The 6112-nt window shown below is 40.6% G+C and overlaps 1 pseudogene across 1 annotated transcript; it reads right to left on the minus strand.

The window, feature by feature from the left end:
* Positions 1-1315: 1315 nt before the first annotated feature.
* LOC308563661 (large ribosomal subunit protein uL4 pseudogene) lies at positions 1316-5845 on the minus strand (annotated as a pseudogene). Its single transcript has 2 exons — positions 5663-5845; positions 1316-2602 (listed from the first exon to the last, which is right to left on the minus strand). The product of its transcript is annotated as a large ribosomal subunit protein uL4 pseudogene (transcript).
* Positions 5846-6112: the final 267 nt, after the last annotated feature.

Raw genomic sequence — 6112 nt, forward strand, 5'->3', positions numbered from 1 at the left:
GGAGCTGCCGTTCGACCCAGTGATTCTACTCCTAGGAATGTATCCTAAGAATCCTGAAACATTCATCAGAAAGGATATATGCACCCCGATGTTCATAGCAGCACAGTTTACAATAGCTAAGATCTGGAAACAGCCCAAGTGCCCATCAGTAGATGAGTGGATAAAAAAGCTGTGGAACATTTACACCATGGAATACTACGCAGCTGTAAAGAAGAAGAATCTCGTACCCTTTGGTTGTGGATGGACCTGGAGAATAATATGCTAAGTGAAATAAGCCAGGCAGCAAAAGACAAATATCACATGCTCTTGCTTATATGTGGAATCTAAAGAACTTAATAAACTGATGAACAGAATAGATTCAATGACATGGAAGCATAGATGAGACTGATGAATGCCAGAGGGATGGAGGAGGGAGGGTGGGTGGAGGTGGAGAGAGTAACCAAAGAATTTATATGCATATATACACAACCCAAGGACATGGACAATGGTGGGGAGAGGGACTGGGGAGGGGGAAGGAACGGGGTGGAACGGGTCATTAGGGAGAAAAAGGGACATCTGTAATATTTTAAACAATAATAAAACTTAAAAAAATAAAAAAAATAAAATAAAATTCAACAGACCCTGAGTTTCATATGTCTCCTGGACTAACAACTCCAAGTTTCATATGTCCCCCGTACTAAAGCTAAGTTAGAGCCATTGTAAAGAAATTCCCTAAGGTAACTGCAAATTTTCACAAGTTTGCTGAGGAACTTCATATTATTATTCAGGTGTATCAGCCTGGGTTCTCTGATTTATATCAGCTAATTTATAGTCAGTTGATGAAGGCCAAACTTGGCAGTAGGTGAGAACTGTCAGATAGAAACATTCCAAAAGGGAATTAGGAAAGCAAACCTTCAATTTTGGGGGAAAAAGCTAGAGAACTTGCTCAAAAACTACAAGCAATTCCTAAGGCTGTTCCAAAGCCTATTGATTGGAACAAAATTCAGACTTGTTTACAACAATCTGATGAATCTGTTCATGACTATTATAATAGACTTCAAGTTGTTTTAAAGGAAAAGTCTGGTCTTCCCTCATATGTTAACCCCACTCAGATAAGTTTTAATTCTTTATTAATGGACTGACCAGAGATTAAGAGAACCAGGATGGAATGGGAGACAATACCCACCCTAGATTTGGTTAATTTAGCCAATCAGTATGGTAGTACTCTAGATTTGCCACCTAGAGAAGTAAGATTGCCAATTTTTTTCTCTCACTGCCTTTGATCACTTTAGCTGTCCAAAGTGATTTGACCTTTATGGAATAAACAAATTTAAGTTTATGCCACAGGCTTCTTTTCTTCTGTGGTGGGTTTCTTTTCTGCAGGTTTCTTCTCAGCTGCTGGTTTCTTGGTAGCTACAGCCTTTTTTCCCACCAAAGGCTTCTTCTGCTTCTTAATGCCAACAGCCTTCTTTCCTTTCTTCCCTACCACAGGCTTCTTGCCTGGAGCCCCCTTGTCATCTGATTTGGCTTCTAGTGCTGCTGCTGCTTTATCCACCCAGAACTTGTGGTTCTTGGCCTGGAGAAGAATGGTGTTCAGGCACATGGTCTTTGTGTATGGGTTTAGCTTCAACATGATTCTCAGATTTTTCAGTCTATTCTTCTTCAAGACTCTGCGATGAATCTCTTCTTGAGTGGTGCTCGGAGGGCTCTTTAGATCTCTGGGCTTTTCTAATTTCTGCTAAGGTCTGTATTGAGCATCTTGTGCATGGGAAGGTTGTAGTTACTCTTGAGGGAGGCAGCTTTACACCAAGTGCCATACAGCTCATCTAACTTGTGGAAAGCACATTCAGTCCAAATGCAGAAATAGCCCACATGCCCACCCGGAGCAAGTTTCAAAATGTTCAGTTTGCTTACATTAAGCAGAGTAACTCCAGGGATGTTTCAAAGCTTTGATGATACCATTGTCCTCATTACAGTGATGCAAGGTCCCCTGCACTGGATACAATGGCAGTTTCTCATTTTGCCCCTGCCAGCTCTCATTCACTGTGAGGCATAGAACTTTATATCATCCCAGGCCTTAGGTCTCTTAAGAAGCAAAACAGCTTCCTTGGTTTTCTTGTAGCCTTCAACTTTATCTTCAACCACCAAAGGAAGTTCAGGAACTTCCTCAATATGATGACCTTTAGACATGACCAGTGCTGGTAAGGCCAAGGCAGCCAGGGCAGAGCAGATGGCATATCATTTCTGTGTTGTGTTCATCCTGCGGTGCCAACAGTGCCAGGTTTTGGTGTAAACATGCAGCCTCCACAACACATATTTCCAAAAGCACCCTGGACAGAAGGATGAGTTCCATCACCTCAGACTCTAGGAATTTGAGCCACAGCTGTGCCAGTGCCCCAAGACTCAGCACTGGTCTGATGACCTGCCAGTTCACTGACAGCATAAGGCTATTGTTTTTGCGCAAATTGGTGTGAACAAAGTTCACAATATCTGGTCGAATGAGAGCCTTGAACACAGCAGGAAAAGTGACATTTTTGCCAGATGTTTCCCCCTTTTTGGAGTACATGGATGTCAGTGGACGAGCACACGCTATGGTGGGGAGAGGAGAAGGCCACCCTCCTCTCTACCTGGTGGATCCCACAGGAAAAAAGTGCCAACATTTTTAATGTTCAGTCTTGGCACATGAGAAGCCCTATGTGAAACAAAAGACTCCAAACTTCTGCCATTATTGAAAAGAGCCAGTACTCTGGAAAAGGGATTGCTATAAATTTAACCACTGCAGATGTTCTCAGTATTCTGACCAGTCTCCTTGATACCATTGTAGTTATGCAGTTTTTAATAATAGGAAAGGAGCAAAGGGAGAAGCCAGACATGATAGGATGGATGTTGTTTTGCACCTTCACCAAGAAGCTGCAGCTTTGCTCTCCCCAGGGAACCACAGGCCTATTCCCTGAAAAACACTGGGGAAAGGGAATATAGATCCAACAAAGGGAATATAGATGCAAGCCCAGTGAAGTTTGTGTGGTATAGGGAAGGTACTCACTTGTCAGTCAAAACTTGGGACAGAGATGGTTGGCCAGAATGGCTGGGGCCACAGCAAGCGCACAAAATTTGGAAATACATAATCCCATAAACAAAATAATTCTCCCTCTTGTTGCTCTTGTTGTTGTGCTCTTGGCTCACTCTTGGCTTCCTTGAATTTGCCCATGTTTCCTCCATAGCCATGTGAAACTGCAGACCCCAAATACAATGGATGGATTGACTGCAGTGGGGAAAAACAAGCTAACTTGATGCTGTATTGGACTGTGCAGACATGGGAAGGAAATTCTGGACACTGGCTCTGATTTTAGCCCTTAACAGGGCAAAAAGCAAAAGAAGACTTCTTTCTTGGTGGGGCTTGGGAACTCAGGGGTTTGATTCCACAGAAATAAAGCTTTCTACAATATCACATCCTCCCATGTAAGTCTCAGAAAACTCTTTTTTGGGGGATATCGCAAGAAATCCAGACCACTAGCAATCTGGGGAGACAAGGACCTCTCCTCTCCCTTAACATTCTAACCAGCCTTTCAAGGTCCTCCTATTCCCCAATGATGGGACTCTGAAGAACTACAGGGGCTTTTTTCAACCTTTCATCTTAATCAGCTTAGAAAAGCTTCTCTTCAAATTGATAAGAAAATTATTTCTATTCTTATTGACACTGGTGTTACACTCTTGGTATTCAACCCCCCTGTCATAAAACAGCCCTGCCTCAGAGTAAAACAATTCAAATAGTGGGGATTTCAAATAAAACTTAACAGGTTCATTTTTTTGAACCTATTCCTTTTTGCTTAGGCCCCTTAATAGATGCAAGTTGTTTTCTCCTTTGTTCTTCTGCCCCTACTCATTTACTAGGTCAAGACATCCTAAAGAAGTGTCATGCTGAAGTATCCTTTTCCCAAAAAGGGGAAATAATGTTAGGGCTTGATGATAACTGTCAGAATGGCCAATTCATTGAATTAAATGGTCTTTGAACATCTTTTATTTGTTCAACTTTTTAAATGTTTTTTCATTGATTTCAAAGAGAGGAAGGGAGAGGGAGAGAGAGAGAGAAACATCAATGATGAGAGAGTCATTGATTAACTGCCTCCTGCATGTCCCCTACTCAGGATCAAGCCTGTAACCCAGGCTTGTGCCCTGGCAGGCAATCAAACTGTTACTTCCTGGTTTGTAGGTTGATTCTCAACCACTGAGCCACACCAGCTGGGCTATTTGTTCCATTTTTAATGGTACCACAGTTGAATCTGAAAGCACTGATCAATTGTCCCTTTTGGACCAATTGCCATCTTCTTTATGGGAGAAATTTTCAATTGATATTGGCAGAATCCGCAGTGCACCATTTATTAAGAATCAAATTGGTCCTTTAAAACCTCTTCCCAGAATTAAATATCCTATAAGTAAAGAGGACCTTCACAGTATAAAGCCCATAATGGAAGATTACATAACTCAGGACCTTATTATTTTTTGGCACTAGTCCCTGTAACACTCCTGTTTTACCTGTGATAAAGACAAAAGGATGAGGGTAGAGGTTTGGCCAGGACTTCTGAACAATAAACCACATTGCTATTACTTGACATCCGTTGTTCTTAAGCTAGCATCTATACCAACTGGAAATAAATTCTTTATGGTAATTGATATATGTAAGCCCTTGTTTAGTATCCCAGTTCATAAAGCTAGTCAATACCTTTTTGCTTTCCCCTGGGAAGGAAAACAATTTACCTGAACAGTAATTCCTCAGGGTGTTACTGAAAGTTTTTCTTATCTCTCACAAATTCTGAAGACTGATTTGGATGGTTTAATTTTTTGTAAAGGTTCCATCTTATTGCAATATACAGATGATTTACCTTTTTGCTCTTCTTCTCATACCTCCTCAAAGGAATTTAATAACTTCCATCTGTTAGAACTTTTGACCTTAAAGGGACAAAAGGTCTCTAAAGAAAAATTGCAAGTTGTCAAACTCAGGTTTCATATTTGGGACATCTAATATCAGAATAATGACTATACCTGGATTCAGATGGGTTTCATGGTGTACTAAGTTTCCCAAGGTCCAAAACTAAGTGTCGACTGCAAGATTTCCTTGGGCTAGTTTGCTACTGCCAAATTGAATCCTAAGTTTCTTTCTTATGACAAAACCTCATATATTTTACCAAAGAATGACAGTCCTGATACAATCTTATTGGAAGAACAGATGATATAGCCTTTAAAGCCTTAGAGAACAATTTAATAAACCCACCTGCTCTTGGGCATCTTTATGAGATTTCCTTTTTCTTTTTTGTTCATGAAAAAGAAGGGAATGCCCTTGAAGTACTCACAGAAAAACATGGGGATCACCATGACCCCTAAGATACTGTAGTCAGTAATTGAACCCAGTGGCTTGAGATACCTTCCTTGCTTTAGAGCAATAATTTTCAACTTTTTCATCTCACAGAACATGTTAGCTAATTACTAAAATTCTGCAGCACACCAAAAAATATGTTTTTTGCCAATCTTACCAAAAAAATAGGTATAATTTTGACTCATTCACACCAGATAACTATTGTTCTGTTGGCTGTTGTCATTTTTTAATTTGACAATCTAAGGGAAAAGAGTTCAGTGCCGCTGACTAAATAGTTAGGTTTCCCATGTTTTAAAAATGCTTGCAGCACACCAGTGTCCCTCTTGTGGTACACCAGTATGCCACGGCACACCAATTGAAAATCGCTGCCTTAGTGCCATTGCTGCTACTGCCCACTTCATTAAGGCCACAGAGGAAATTGTTATGGGATCCCATCTCACTATTTTTGTCCCTCAAGTAGTAGAAACTCTCCTGAATTCTCATCACACCTGGCATTTTCGGTTAGTTGCCTTATTTCCTATGAAATTCTTTTGTTAACCACTCTCCACTTAAATATTTCACATTATGATAACCTTATTCCAACTTTTCCCCCTTCTGAAACTGATAAAGCACATCATAACTGCTTGACACTGATGGATCACGTCCTGACTCCTTGTGACAATTTGCAGGAGACTCCTCTAGGTAAAGCAGATTTCTCATGGTTTACAGATGGTTCAGACTTAAAAAATAAAAATGGTAAGTACTTTGCTGGTTATACTATTA

This window comes from Miniopterus schreibersii (genome assembly GCF_964146895.1).
Source record: "Miniopterus schreibersii genome assembly, chromosome: 1".
Taxonomy (NCBI): domain Eukaryota; kingdom Metazoa; phylum Chordata; class Mammalia; order Chiroptera; family Miniopteridae; genus Miniopterus; species Miniopterus schreibersii.